Source organism: Mizuhopecten yessoensis, unplaced genomic scaffold (assembly GCF_002113885.1).
Source record: "Mizuhopecten yessoensis strain PY_sf001 unplaced genomic scaffold, ASM211388v2 scaffold3627, whole genome shotgun sequence".
Lineage (NCBI taxonomy): Eukaryota > Metazoa > Mollusca > Bivalvia > Pectinida > Pectinidae > Mizuhopecten > Mizuhopecten yessoensis.
The window spans coordinates 1,098,521-1,113,499 of NW_018405139.1; positions in this window are offsets into that span (position 1 = coordinate 1,098,521).

Consider the following 14,979-nt stretch of genomic DNA (forward strand, 5'->3'; position numbering starts at 1 on the left):
CGTCACTGTTGAGCCATTGTGACGTCTCGTCACATGAAATGGGGTGTAAGAAACACATTTTCTACACCTATTTCTTACCCTGAACAGCTCTATCTTACACACAGGGAAATGAGAGAAATTTCTTTCTCCCGCTCTTCACGGGTGTGTCTCCCGTTTGAGCGGGTGAAAATAAGCTTGGCATCTCCTAGGGGTAAGATAGCCTCGTGCCGGACAGTACGTGTTCAATTGTGACGTCATTAAAATGTGTCAGCGGTTATTGTGACGTCATGAAAATGTGTCATCGGTAAATGTGACGTCATCAAAAGTGAATGACGATTTTCATACCCCACATGTGTTTGTGTTTACAGCCATGACAGACTACTGTCGGTGGAGTTGTGATTGAAATAATAGGATGGGAGAAAAATAATCATCCCCTACCTTGAGAGTGTAAAAGATATCTCCACCCCTCTGGTTGCATTTTTTGGTTGTCTAACCCTCGGCAGAGCCTCAGGTTAGACAACCAAATAACATCTCCCCTCGGGTAGGAGATTTCTCTGTCACACCCTCAAGGTAGGGAAAGATTCTAATATTATCCCATACTTGTCCGTGAAAGACATGAATGGTCATGACTCTTGAAAAGATAAACCTATCTGGATAGACAGCCTACACGCGCTATGACGTCAAGACGCTATGAAGTCACTCCGACAGTGATTATCTTGATAATGGAATTATTGCCGCAAGACAAGTCGGCCAAATGACGTCAACGTTTGAAATAGTTCCGTTGTTTTGACAATTAAATTTTCGTTAATTCTGTGTTTATTATAAGATATTTTTACTGACATATTACAGTTGTTGGATTATTAAAGAAAACTATTGTTAACGTTGTGCTTTCACGTGACGTAACGTCACAATGACTCAACAGTGACGTGACATCACTTATTTTGACAAAAACAACATTTAAAAGTATCAATGGTAAAAAAAATTCCCAATCATGTGTTGTGTTCACAGTGACTCGATCTTAATGAGTGCAAATACAAAAATGAATATTACATTATCCATTATATGAATCATTTAAAATATCAAATAGAGAGTGAAATACCTGATTGATCAATGACAACGCACTAGGACTAAATCGAACACCATGGTCGACAACAACGTGAGGAAAAAATACCAAATCAAAATATACCGTTTGTAAAACCAGGAGCTTCGGAGACTTTTAATTTAATACGAATGCAACCTGACATGATGTCCACAGTAAAATAGATGAAACAATTTCGGTCTCAAATAACCTAAGAAAATAGGACGATATTTACTGGGTGATTAACACTGCGGTCTTTCAAAAGGAGACGGTCGTCGTTCCATCTCCGAAACCTTCGTATCATCGAATTGTTACCGAAAATGATTTCACCAGGTGCGCTATGGAAATATATAAAGATACTGTTTGAAGCATAGCGCTACTGCAAAACAGGAAAGCAAAACATTTTCTGCACACTGACACAAGTGGAGGTATTAGTTATGTGGCGTATGACTAATAGTCAGCACCTGATAAGACAGCACTTGCGAGGCACTCATATTGTATTGATTTTATTAACTGATTGAATGACATCTAAATCTATGCATTACCACTTGCCCCAGAGTGGATTATTTTAGCTTAATAGAATGCTTTACCAAATGGGCAGGATAAATAAATCATAAAAAATATTGATCGTGTCCGAGGTCATTTGGGATTTACGTTCAAGTAGGCGCATATTAATCAACTGGACCCAATCGTATCCAGCTTTAGTAGATTTATGAAAAGTAATGGCATTTTTCATCAAATATTGACTTTGGTATATGATGTCAAGATAGCCCTACATCCCGGGACATATTTAATATCTGTTCAGTTGTTAGGCTTGAAACAGGGTATTTGTGGTGATATCGTCTATGGCTTGATACGGGTTAGTCTTTGTCATTCTGGTAACCGATGAATAATGCCTACTCATACTTTAAATTATTAACATTCTAGCACGTAATTAACAATAGGATGGCAAGATTTGTTATTTAGTTTCATCTGGTATTCTTCACGCCAGAGTACATAAAACACGAGATAAAGTGCATCAAAATGTATACCTTTCTTTCACAGGATCATATTATATTGCCCATTAAGGACACGCGCCTGTATAAACTCGTACAATAGTTTAATTAACGGTCGTTATTAATTTATTATATAAAGTTTCCAAAAAAAATATATACTTAAAGAGTTTCTCCAAATGAAAAATATTTACGAATAAGATGGATGTTTCTTTAAGGCAGCACTCTTTTTCATCACACTTTAAAAAATCAACTTTATTTATTTTACAACAAGTATGCAAGTTATTTTAACCTATACTAATCACTCTTGTTGGCCCGGATGTTAGCGCGCGGGGGTCTTAATGTGGAAGGAAACCGAAGAACCCGAATAAAACCCATGTTGTCGGGCAGGTGACACCATACCTTATCATACGTCCGATCGGGAAATCGAACCCCAGCCGCCTTGGTGAAAGGCTAGTGCGCTATCCACTGCGCCACCCGACCACCATCAAGCTTGATCATTACCCTACGAAAAAAAATTTGCCCCCCCCCCAGGTATGACTGTATATTGTATATACAATATATTTACATTAATAGTCAAACATTGCCGACAATGCTATCGATACCAGTAGTAAATACACATGGCGTACTGTATCTTCAACAAAACTATAAAAGTAAACTCAAATCGCCTGAAAAGCCGACAGAACACCGACTTCCGTCAGTGAGATGAAACCCGTAAGGGCGGATTCATGTAGGCGCAAAACCCTTCAACCAACCAACCAACCAAGCCTGAAAAGCTCCAAGATGGGCGAAAGTACTAGCGAGATTTTGTCTTCGGTGTTTTGTTTTACTTATATTTCTACTATCACATATAGTTCACATCAATTAGGTACGGCAATAACAACTATATAGAAAAGATACAAAAGAATGAAAACCACCTACCTCTCATGTACATGCCGTACTTCCTTACTGACGTAAAATGTGAGCTACTGTTAAAAACGGGTCAACCCGTTATGTTGGTTTATCTGTACAACACGTGTCCCAAAAGATCGATTGACAAATATCTTCATTCCGTTGTGCTATTAAAAATAAGGAATAGAGTTTCTATATCAGTCGAATAAAGGTAAGGCCGATGTCAGCAAAGGTCCCGACTGTCGGGTGCAACAGACGCGAGAAAACTTGTCAGATTTACTGTTGGTAGCGTTGTAGTACAGTGTTAGCGGGGTCAATACTCTAGCTGGGGAGTACTGCGACACTACTGTACTCTTAACAATAGGAATTAAAGTAATGGTTGTGGAAAAGTGTATGATATTCAAAGTAAAATATAGCTGTTGTAGAAAAGAGTATGATATACAAATTAAACACACAGTATAAAATTGAAAATCAAAGACAATAGTGAACAAACACCAAACTCAAAAAAGAAACATCACGAATACCTGCAATAAACACAGGTAATGTAGAATGCACGGCCATAACAAGAGTTTCAGAAAACGTGTAGAATTATTATTGGGGTCTGCTTGCGAAAATTGCAATTCTAACGGTGGGATTGTTAAAATAATATGGATCAATTATCGTCTGTTTGCGAGTAGGCCCATCTCCAGTGGTCGGTCTTTTAAGACCAAAATACTAAACTCCTAAAAAGCAACCACACCATCGTCCAATAACACTATATTGTTGTATATCTCATGTCTCGGTCTGGAAATTATATCTATTATTTGAAAAATGTCATTCCAGGTATGAGTGCAGACCCTACTATTTCTAGAGTATCTTGATTTCGTATTTTGGCTTCACATTATTTTTCATTATAAATACAGTCAATTATGTATCATCCCAACCTCCGCTTATGCCTCGGTTGGGTTCAGATTTCAGATTTTATTTCCAACACTCAGACACATGAAAATGTGTAACATGAGGTACATGTACATGAATTCATATATTTAAATTATGACAGGATGGACAGGTGCATGCATGTATATGAAGATACTGATATATATATATATATATATATGCATGATAACATGTTGTACAAATGAACTATTTCGTAATTAGACTACAGCAATGCATACATATATGTAGATAGCCACGCATATAACCAGACCTTTGCATATACATATATATGCACATCCATACACATACAATGCATACCAACAAACAGACGCCTTCGTATATACGCGCATACATACATATATTCACAAACATATGACTACATCCCGGATACATATACACACACACGCACATATGTATACATTTCCGTATCCAAAATACTCACAAAGTCACCTACTTTACATATTGATTTGTACATATCGGTGATATAGACTCATAATGTGCTTCAATATTATGGACCTATAGAAGCAACAAGTAATAGTATATGTATAATGTTTATGTTTTAGCTTAAAGTAAAGGAATCAATTTCTTTAGGAAAATTGATAATCCTTTCAGAATTTGTTCGTGACATATTGACAAAAGACCTTTCATTTTATTTTCATTTGGATTTGTACGATAGTAATTTGGAACGTATTTTCTTTGTAAATTTTTCACTTCCACATTACTACAAGTAAAAAGATAATGAAATTCATTTCCAATATTTTCAAGGCAAAGGTTACATATCCTATCTACTTTTGGAATATTCTGCCACCTCCCAGTTTCAATGGGAAATTTCAAATTACACGTACGTAGTTTGGTAATAGGTAATCTATTATTTTCTGACAATTTTATCAAATATTTTTCAAAACCGAATTCACATTTGAACATTGAGTAGAATTCTCCTCTCGACGAATTATGAACTTCGGAAAACCAGTTTTGTATAAATTGATCTCGAAGTCTTTGTTTAAGGTGATTTTTAAAGAACATATTATTCATACATATCTTATTTTCAAAAATGTATGAAAAACCTGATTCATCAAAAATACTTTTAACTTTACTAACCCATTTAAAAGAATATGATTCAGTGTCGTGTAAATTAAGTGCCAATCTCAACAATATACTGCTGAGTTTACTTTCATTACGCGTATCGATTAAATTATTCCAGAAACGTGCCATTCTAAGTTTAATATTTATTTCCATTGGGAACCGACCGATTTCTCCATATACCATAAAAGTAGGAGTGCTAGATCTGATTTTTAAAATTCTCTTACAGAATTTCAGGTGCGTCTGCTCTAGCGTTTTCAAATTTTCAAAACCCCACACTTCTGAGCCGTAAAGTAATATTGGCTCTACAACAGAATCAAAAAGCTTAATTTGTATGTCCATCGGAAGCGCATAATTCCGATTTTTTTTGTAAAGTGCAAATAATGATTTTTGAGCTTGATCAATCAGTTTTTGTCGCGCTTTAGCGAAATTTCCATTATAGTTAAATATAATACCTAAGTATGTAAAACAATCAACAATCTCAATTATTACGTCTCCGAGAAAGAAGACATGATTTTGGTTACTTTTCCGCTTGCAGAATATCATAATTTTAGTTTTATCAGTATTTACTTTCAATTTCCATATATCGCAATATTCTTGAAAAATATTCAATGCATTTTGTAATCCTTCTGGAGTTTCCGAAAAAAGAAGTGTATCGTCTGCATATAGCAAGACAAAAATTTCAATTAAAATATGCAGTTCATCAGATATTTTTTCTTTCACCATTTCTAGCGGAACACATTCAAGGGACTTAAAAAACGTTTCTAAATCGTTTAGGAACAAAGAGAAAAGGAACGGTGAAAGATTTTCCCCCTGCCTTACCCCAATAAGGCACGGGAAGAAATCTGACGTATTTCCATTGTATTGTACACATGATTTAATATTACTATACATATTTTTAACAATCTGAAAACATTTTCCTTTGATACGACTATTATGCATTTTTTGCCACAACCCAGCTCTCCACACGGTGTCAAACGCTTTGCGAAAATCGATAAAAGTACAGTAAAGTTTTTTACCACTATTAAGATAGAGTGAAATTAATATATGTAAAATAAAAACATTATCAGCAGTCGAGTGTCCCTTTCGGAACCCCGCTTGATTACTAGATATCAAGTTCTTCTGTTTTCCAAAGTGGTTCAAGCGATTGTTTATGATAGATGTAAATAACTTACCCAAACAACTTATGAGCGTGATGGCCCTATAATTGTCAGGATCTTCTGGATTCCCTTTATTTTTGTACATCGGTTTAATTATACCAATAGTCCAGTTTTCTGGTATAATACCAGTATCTAATATAACATTAAACAAGGTACAATAAATAGTTATCATCTCTGGTGGAGAATATTTTAAATATTCATTTAATATTTTGTCCATTCCAGGAGCCTTACCATTTTTAAGCTGTTTTAATGCTTTTTTAATTTCTTCTTCTGTTATTCTACCATTTAATACATCATCATCATCATCATCATCATCATCATCATCATCATCATCATCATCATCATCATCATCATCATCTACACAAATATCCTCATCATCATCATCATCATCATCATCATCATCATCATCATCATCATCATCATCATCTACATAAATATCCTCATCATCATCATCATCATCATCATCATCATCATCATCATCATCATCATAATCTACACAACTATCCTCATTATCATCATCATCATCATCATCATCATCATCCTCATCCTCATCCTCATGGTCATCCTCATCATCATCATCATCCTCATCATCATCATATACACAAATATCCTCCTCATCATCATCATCCTTTGCATTCAATGACATAAAATAACGATACAATGTATCTATTGGTATATCTGTAGTTTTCTTTTTATTTGAAGAATATTTATTTATGGTATTCCAAAATGATTTTGGATTAGATTTAGATAACGAGCGAAGCTCTTTAATACATCTTTCTTGATATTTTTTATAACTTATTCGAAGTTGTTTCCTGTATTCACTACCTTTTTTGTTCATATTTGTTTTAGTAGTGCATGATTTGTCTGTTTTATATTTATTCTTGATCTTGTTGAAGGCAATTCTTTTTAACTTACAATATTTATCGAACCACGGTTTATTCATATCTACTTTTCCTTTACGTCTTTTTTGTTGTGTTCCACACACTTTAGATGCCATTTTAATAAGAAATTGACCAAGGTCATTAACCACCGCGTTCATTTGTTCACAGTTTACATTATCACGTTCATTCATTTGGTCTATAGCGGTGCTAATATCGCGGAGTTCAAGATTTACATCTATATTAAGTGCCTGTGTGAATTCATCTTTTTTGGATGTGTCCCATGTTACACGTTTATTATCAAAGTTATCCTCTTTCTTATCTAATGGGGGTTGTGTATCGCATGTAAAGTTTAACACAAAGTGGATTTGATTGTGAACGTCCGAAAACATTGGGTTAAAATCACATATTTCGAATTCTGAAACAAGTTTAAAAGCTGAACTATCTACTATAAGATAATCTACTACACTTGTATCTTTACATGTCGTTCTTCCTATGTGTTTATCTTTACATATTCGACCATTTGCAATAAAAAGAGATGATCTTTTACATACTTCAATTAGCAGATTCCCATATCTATTTTGTCGGGCTTTATCTTGACTATATCTTTGAAGGGGGATTTTTTGCTCAATAAGTTGACGTACACAGTTCATATTATCAATATCTTCATTCTTATCTACAACATTTAATATATCTAATAGTCTTTCATCAGGTTCAATATAGTCCGGTAATGTCGAGGTTCTTGCGTTAAAATCACCTGCCAGGATAACATTATCCTTTCCTTGTGAAAAATTAATTAACTCTTCCTCTATTTCAGTAAAAGCATTATCAGATGCATATTTTGTATATTCTGGAGGAATGTAGATACAGCCAAGTAAAACATTTTCATTCATGTTCGAAATGTGATTCGAAATTTCAAACCATTGTACAAATTCGGACTCGGACTTATGGAATTTTAAAAACCTCGACAAAACTTGTTTATAAATTACAATAATACCGCCAGACTTTTTTTTACATTTCTGTCTGTGTTTAGCGGAGTATGCATATTCATTTGGCAAATTTATGTCATCGAGTTCATCAGTTTTAGATTCAACACACAGTAATAAATCGTATTTAGATATCAGATTATGGAAATCTGGATTGAGAAGTTTGGATTTCAGACCACATACATTTAGTAAACCAATTTTGAGTTCAATGTTGAAATTTTGTCGTGGTTCGTTAAGAAACGTGTCTGAGTGTCTGTCCTACAGGGGCCCGTTGCGTGGCAGGGACTGGTGCCCCTGTCCTGGGGGATATGCTGGGTCTTGGGGAGGATGCTGTCCAGAATACACTGAAGGACCTGAGTAAACGCTGGCCGAGCCACGCCCGGGGCCCTGGGGGGCCGCGAGCTCGCACCCGGGTGCTCGTGGAGCCGTACGAGATGTATCACTCCCGCGTTCCGACGGAGGACCGCGTTCATGTCCACGTTCTGGTTGGGGGCCTTGACTACGTTCCTGGGGACCAGCTCCTCCGTTCCAGCTGGGGAGACCCACGTTCGCGTTCCATGGAACGGTATCGCGTTGATATTGCCGGAGGTCATCGTACGGACGGCCGTCCACGTAGAGGGTGTCGTATGCAATTTTGACGTTCACATGGCTACGTTTGAGTTCCTTCATTTTCGGGTACAGAGCGTAACGTCTATCACTTATTTCGGGTGGGTATTGTTGGGATATTGAGAACTCCGGTTTATTCCGTAGTTTTGACGGACATAACTTTAGGACGCGGTCGAGGTCCTCGTATCTAGCAAACTTTCCAATAATGCTTCGTGGTTTCCCATCTCGCCGTGCCCGCAGTCGGTGAACATTTTGAAACTTAATGTTTTCAGCATCGGACATCTCCATCTCCTCAAATAGGAATTTTGTTAACACTTGTTCGGTTTTCTCCTCATGTACAGGCCCAGTAGTTTCAATCCCGGTAAAAATCAAATTATATTTCATAGAATGTGTTTGCAATTTAAGGAAACGTTCATGTAGGTCGTGATTCTCCCTCGTCAGGTCTGAGTTTCACCGTTCGAGACTTTGGAGTCTCTGTTCAATATTGAAGTGATGTTCTTCCTGTTTGTTAATAACGTCGGAATGTTTCTGAGTCGTGTGCTGTATATTGGTGTTGGGATAATGTACATAATCTTAGCCCTCGACTGAGATAACCCGATCTTGCTCAGTTACCTGTGTATAAGATCTGGTCTTCGAACTGACCAGCTTAATTGATAAGGTCTGGTCTACAAAGAACTTTTATGTACATGTTTATATTTATCAATTATCAACTTCTGTCGATGTAAACGTGTTGTTATCTAGGCCTGATAGAGCGATATTGACCGAGGATGCTTCTCGGATGCCAAAAAAACATAATATTAAAAAAAAAAACACAATAGCTATGTACAGTTAAACCCCACTTCCTCGAACTCGGTTTACTCGAATACCCCTCATTCGTGGAACAATTAGTTTGGTCCCGACCGAGTTCGTAAACATTCTTTGTAAAGAAACCCTGGATTAGTCGAGCCGTTATTCCTCGAACAAAAAATTGTCCCCGACTCTTCATGTTCATAGTAACAATCCTATTTATTCATCGAACAGGTGAGTGCATTTGTATTTGTTTCAGACGATGTTTTGACATTCACCGGGTGTGTAACCCATATTTCGGCATGGCAAAATATTAAGCGGAAATCACATTGCTGAATCCGACTAACTTTAAAGATATTCAAACATAAATACGTCATTATTGTAAATTTCGTTATCAATCAACATTATTATTGCAAGGATTCAAGATTTTCTTCATTTTAAAATGGTCGAAGAGTTCTTCTCGTTTTGATATACAACTAATGAAGCCTAATACAGTATGGGGGACTATGTCAAAACGACAAGTACGTTACACATGCAGCTTTTAATTTTATTTACTTTCTTAATATCGGTGGCTACATGTTTCATTGTTTAGCTTTTTTAAATCTGATTAAATGCTGTCATCAATCTTCAATCATCTACTATCCCCGATAGTTGCAGTGCTCGTATTGTCTGTTGTCCCACCCGATTGAAAAAATGACGATGTCGGTCGAACCTCGGATTCGTCGAATACCATGTATTCCTCGAGCTATCGATCTGGACCCTACGAGTTCGAGTAAACGGGGTTTTACTGTATAATATTTTAAAGGAAGGTAGAAAACTGAACTTACCTATCAAATGTATTTATGATCTTTTTGATAAAATAATAATACCTATCTTGCTGCATGGATGTGAAGTCTGGGGTTACACAAACACTAAGATTTTGGAACGTTTTCATTTAAAATTCTGTAAATTGATATTAGGTTTGAAAAGGTATTACAAATTGTATGGTTTATGGTGAACTTTTAATTGAAATACAAACTAGAATGATTAGTTAATGGTTAAGAATGCTACAGTCTAAAGATAGTAAATCGAATATTGTTTTGTATAACATGTTAATAATTATGAAAACAAATTAATTCCCTACATGAAATTTATACAAAGTATTTTAATTGAATGTGGACTAATATATATATGGAATTCACAGTTTTTGGAACATAGAAACCAGCTATGGGTAAAACTTATTACACAGCAAATATTAAATGACTAGTTTTTACAAAAATGGAGTACTGACATTTTTAATTCCTCTAAGTCTGTTCTGTGTGTTACAGAACATATAAATTTCATTGTAATTTTGAAAATTATCTAGAATTGTTGACTGAAAATGAACGAATTGCATTGTGTAAATTTAAACCTAGTAATCATAAGTTTATCGTGGAAACTGGAAGATGGAATAATGTTGATTACCAAAACAGAATATGCACATATTACGATACCCAATACATTGGTGACGAATTTCACTACTTGTTAAAATGTCCCTTTGTCTACAGAAAGGAAGTTATATTTAAATCAATACTTCTATGTAAAGCCAAATAATGAAAAGTTCTCAGAACTAATGAATACCAAAAATGTTAAAATTTTAACATGCAAATTCATAAAAAAAAAAATGTTAAAAAAAAGGATCATGATTTGTCCTCCACATGAATTACATTTGATATTGTATACTGTTGTAAATAGATTTTCTCTGTACATTAATAATTTTGTAAAGAGAAATCAAGTTAAAGTTAAAATGTCTACTTTCATACTGTGTGATACGTGTACTTTTTGAACTAAAAAATACACAATACACAGACATGGGTAGGGTGTGTAACATCTTATCGTGTTTCAATGTTTTACGTTGTTCAGTTATCAGTCGAGAAGTTTACATTTGCTTCCAGTCAGTTAATGTTTATCGATAACACCCATAAACCGTCAACTTGACACAGATACCTTAACTCTAAACACATAGATTACGGAATGTGGACACATGTAAAGGAGCGCACAAGTCCAGAGCATCCGAATGCGGCGCTGAATTCTTCGTTGGGTTGTTATGCACCCATTTCCACAGTTGGAGATTCACTCTTTTTAATGTCTGCCCTTTTCACACAATTATGCGTGGGCTGTATAGCTTTATTGTGTTGAAGATCAGTCTTTCTTTATGAACGAGGCAATGATAGGCATACCATTAGGCTCATACCTAGTAAGGTTTTTCTTTATAGAGCTGAAAGCTTGCACATTGGTGTCGCTGATTAGACTCCCAGCGTCGGACAGGTGCTGCAAATATTGCTACTGAAGAGATAATGTTGCTTTACTTTGTGATTGATTACTCTTGTGCTTTAATTCGTAAACCGTTCTCAGGAGATCTTTAAAACATCTTATTTGTGTCAATACTAATATCACTGATATTTTATTGAAAAGAGTTGAAATTGTCTCTTATATTTCAGTTTATATTTATATTATTATCTAAAGGACCTTTGCCTATGAAACCCGAACAAAGGTGAACTGATATCAAATCATTCGATTCTGGGGAAATAAGATATAAATCTGAATTTACCGGAACCTAACAGTGTTTTCGTATTTGACAACATGTCCTGATATGTATATGACAAAAGTTGCATTATGCGAAATGTAGTAAATGTCAAAGAGAAGAAAAAAATAAGAACATTCAAAATTAAATAGATACATACAAGTTTAGCTTTTCTACTGATTCGAATCTATGGCAGAACTTCCATTCTAATCGTGAATAAACATATCTTCCGTTTGAATATCAGCAGCCATCAATAGGTTGATAATTACGTTTTTAAATCCAGATATCCATATCAGTTTATAGGAGTTCAAAATCAAGATTTTCTCAACGTAAAGATTGACGAGGCTTGAGAATATTAATGATGGACCTTCTTTGAATATTAACACAAGACAGTTTTAGAGAATTTTGAAATGCTCTACAATCACATAAAATACTCTACAATCACGTAAAACACCTTGCAGAATTGAAGGTTTTAGTCTGTGTCTTCTTTTTGGGGACATGAAAACAACTAAAATAGATCTGCTGCACCCTTTGCAACATTTAGATGTATTTCTTCGTCTTTTGTGGGTTTTTTTAACAACTTCTATAGCCTAATTACTTAAGTTGTATGTTAAAGTGTTATTCAGATTTCGCATAATGTATAAATTACAAAATTTTGAGATGCAATCACCGGCTTGTGTAACGTTCATCTTTCGCAATACCTTGTTTTTGGGCCTGGAGTTAACCCTGGAGTTGAGGTGAAGTGTTTGCTCAAACGAAGGAGGGTATGGGTTCTGTCCTCCGACTGTCCTTAAAACTGGTACTTGCTGCCCTTAACTTGACGTTCAGCTTATCCTGTTAATCCTTTTAATTTCAAAATTCATAAAATAAGGGGTTTTACGGACCTACCCCTCTGTTTCAACAGTAGTTAAGACAATTCGGAATTCGAAATGTTTGGCCCCTAGCAACACCGATGAGTCATAGAAAGACAAAACAGCTGTATGATTCAGTATTATTAATTTTGGCATATTACCAAATGGTGCAATGGTGTGTGTGTTATGTTAGACTGTTATCAGTACAATATGACCGAGTGGGGTATCATGCTGTCGTTTCCATGTTATGACACAATAGTTGGATGGCATTTTACAATTGTCCTCGAGTGGCCCTATCCACTGTGGATACCGTCGTCAGATGGCGTTAGCTGAGGACGTAAAACTACAAACAATCGCGTAATGTTATAGAAATACAATCCAACTGACAACATATGATACAGTTTAAAAGTCCATCAAGGATGTAAAATTCATTTCAATATTCTTGTAAAAAATAATAATTAAAAAAATGAAAAAATCAATTAAAACAATTATTAAAATTATATAACCTTCACTTTGAAAGATTTTTTTCTTTTAGATGATTTTGTCAAATAACTACGAATATATTCATCATTAGAAGCATCCCACTTCGAATCAATAGCGCTGCAATGACTAGAATTCCTCGACTTAAGACAATATTAAAAATCGATTTTACACAGCTATTGAAATTCCAAACAAATGATATTTGATATTCAACAGGTTTCCATTAGCGATTTTCCTGTATGGAAACGATATTTACCCTCGGCTTTGTTGCAAATATATCGCTTTACAAAAACACAAGAACTTTAATAATAAATAGTTAATAGGCACACCTGCGATGATACATATGCTTCATGTTCCAGGGCAGTCATAGAGCACAAAAACAAGGAACTATTGTACAGATCGATATCAGCGTGGGTAAGAGTTACAATCTGAACTGTTTGTCAACGATAAATAATGTACGGGAATTCAATATTTGAGTGAAGGGAATTGGAAAATGATTCGTGAATCCGAGTTTTACGGTCATGTTTCAAATTTCTGTAAAACTATATACCACTATAAATCAATAAAAACATAGCTGGAAAAAGTTTTATATTTTCATAAATATTTTTCTTTTGTGTTAGAATTTGAATCCGCGAAATAATAACAATTTCGGAATGTTACCCATATCATCACATCCGCTAATATTTGCAGGATATTCAAATTTAGATCGACTTTTCTATTTACCAATTAGCAAAACAAAATAATATCTCGCGAAATGCTACTCATCCCTGCTCTGTTTAAAAGTTCTTCCGTTGGATATAGGCTACAAGCACCTGGTCTGAAATACATCCAGCTCTGACTAGATGGAGCCTCTGAACACTGATCCATGCAGGCGTCGCTAAGGAATTTACCCTCGAAGCTTTTGATCTTGACAAAGATGCTGAGGCTAGTGAATCTTCAAATAGACTTGCGAAGACTCTTTTGTCTTTGCTGATGCTAGTTTAGACATCCTAGTCTGTAGTCTCTTTTCTACCCGATTCCCTCAGTTGCCTCTCATTGACTTTTACTGGAATAACTGAGCTTTCTTGCCATTGACTCAGAGTCATACAGTATTCTCTCTCTTGGTCTACTGACTATTTCCTTATGTAACGTCAGTTGAATGCCAAGGAGAACCGCATCGATGACTGGTTACATTCTTCTTGCTTCACTCCAGTGTCTACGCTGAAGGCATGTCAGGTAGTTGGTTCGAATAACTCAGCAAGTTAGGTTAACGTAGAACTGGACGATGCTAACCACTTTACGCAGGAAACTCTATTGATGAAGGATCTTCAAGAGTGATGCACGGTACAGATTATCAACGCTTTCCCAATGTCAACAAATGCTACGTAGAGCGGACTGTTCCACTCAAGTGATCGCCTTACTTTTTCATACAGTAGAGTGCCCACGGCTACAGTTACACGCTTGGGGAGGATGAGATTATAGACATTACTAGCTAAGATAGCAATGTGATGCCCTCTCAAGTTGGTGCAGTCTCCAAGGTTTCTTTGCTTTAGGGAATTTAAGAAAACCTCCGTTCTACAATATGACAAATGCTCCATTAGCAGCTGGATACATTTAGCCTTCCAGAGGTTCTTTTGCTTTTGTTTCGGTTTTTTTCTTTTGTTTTCGTGTTAATGACGTCATGGTTTTCATTGCCTTCTCGGGTGCTGTTGTCTTTGCAAACATAATAAGATTTCTGATTGGGTTGTTGCAGTTTTTCTATCTAACATTCTATAA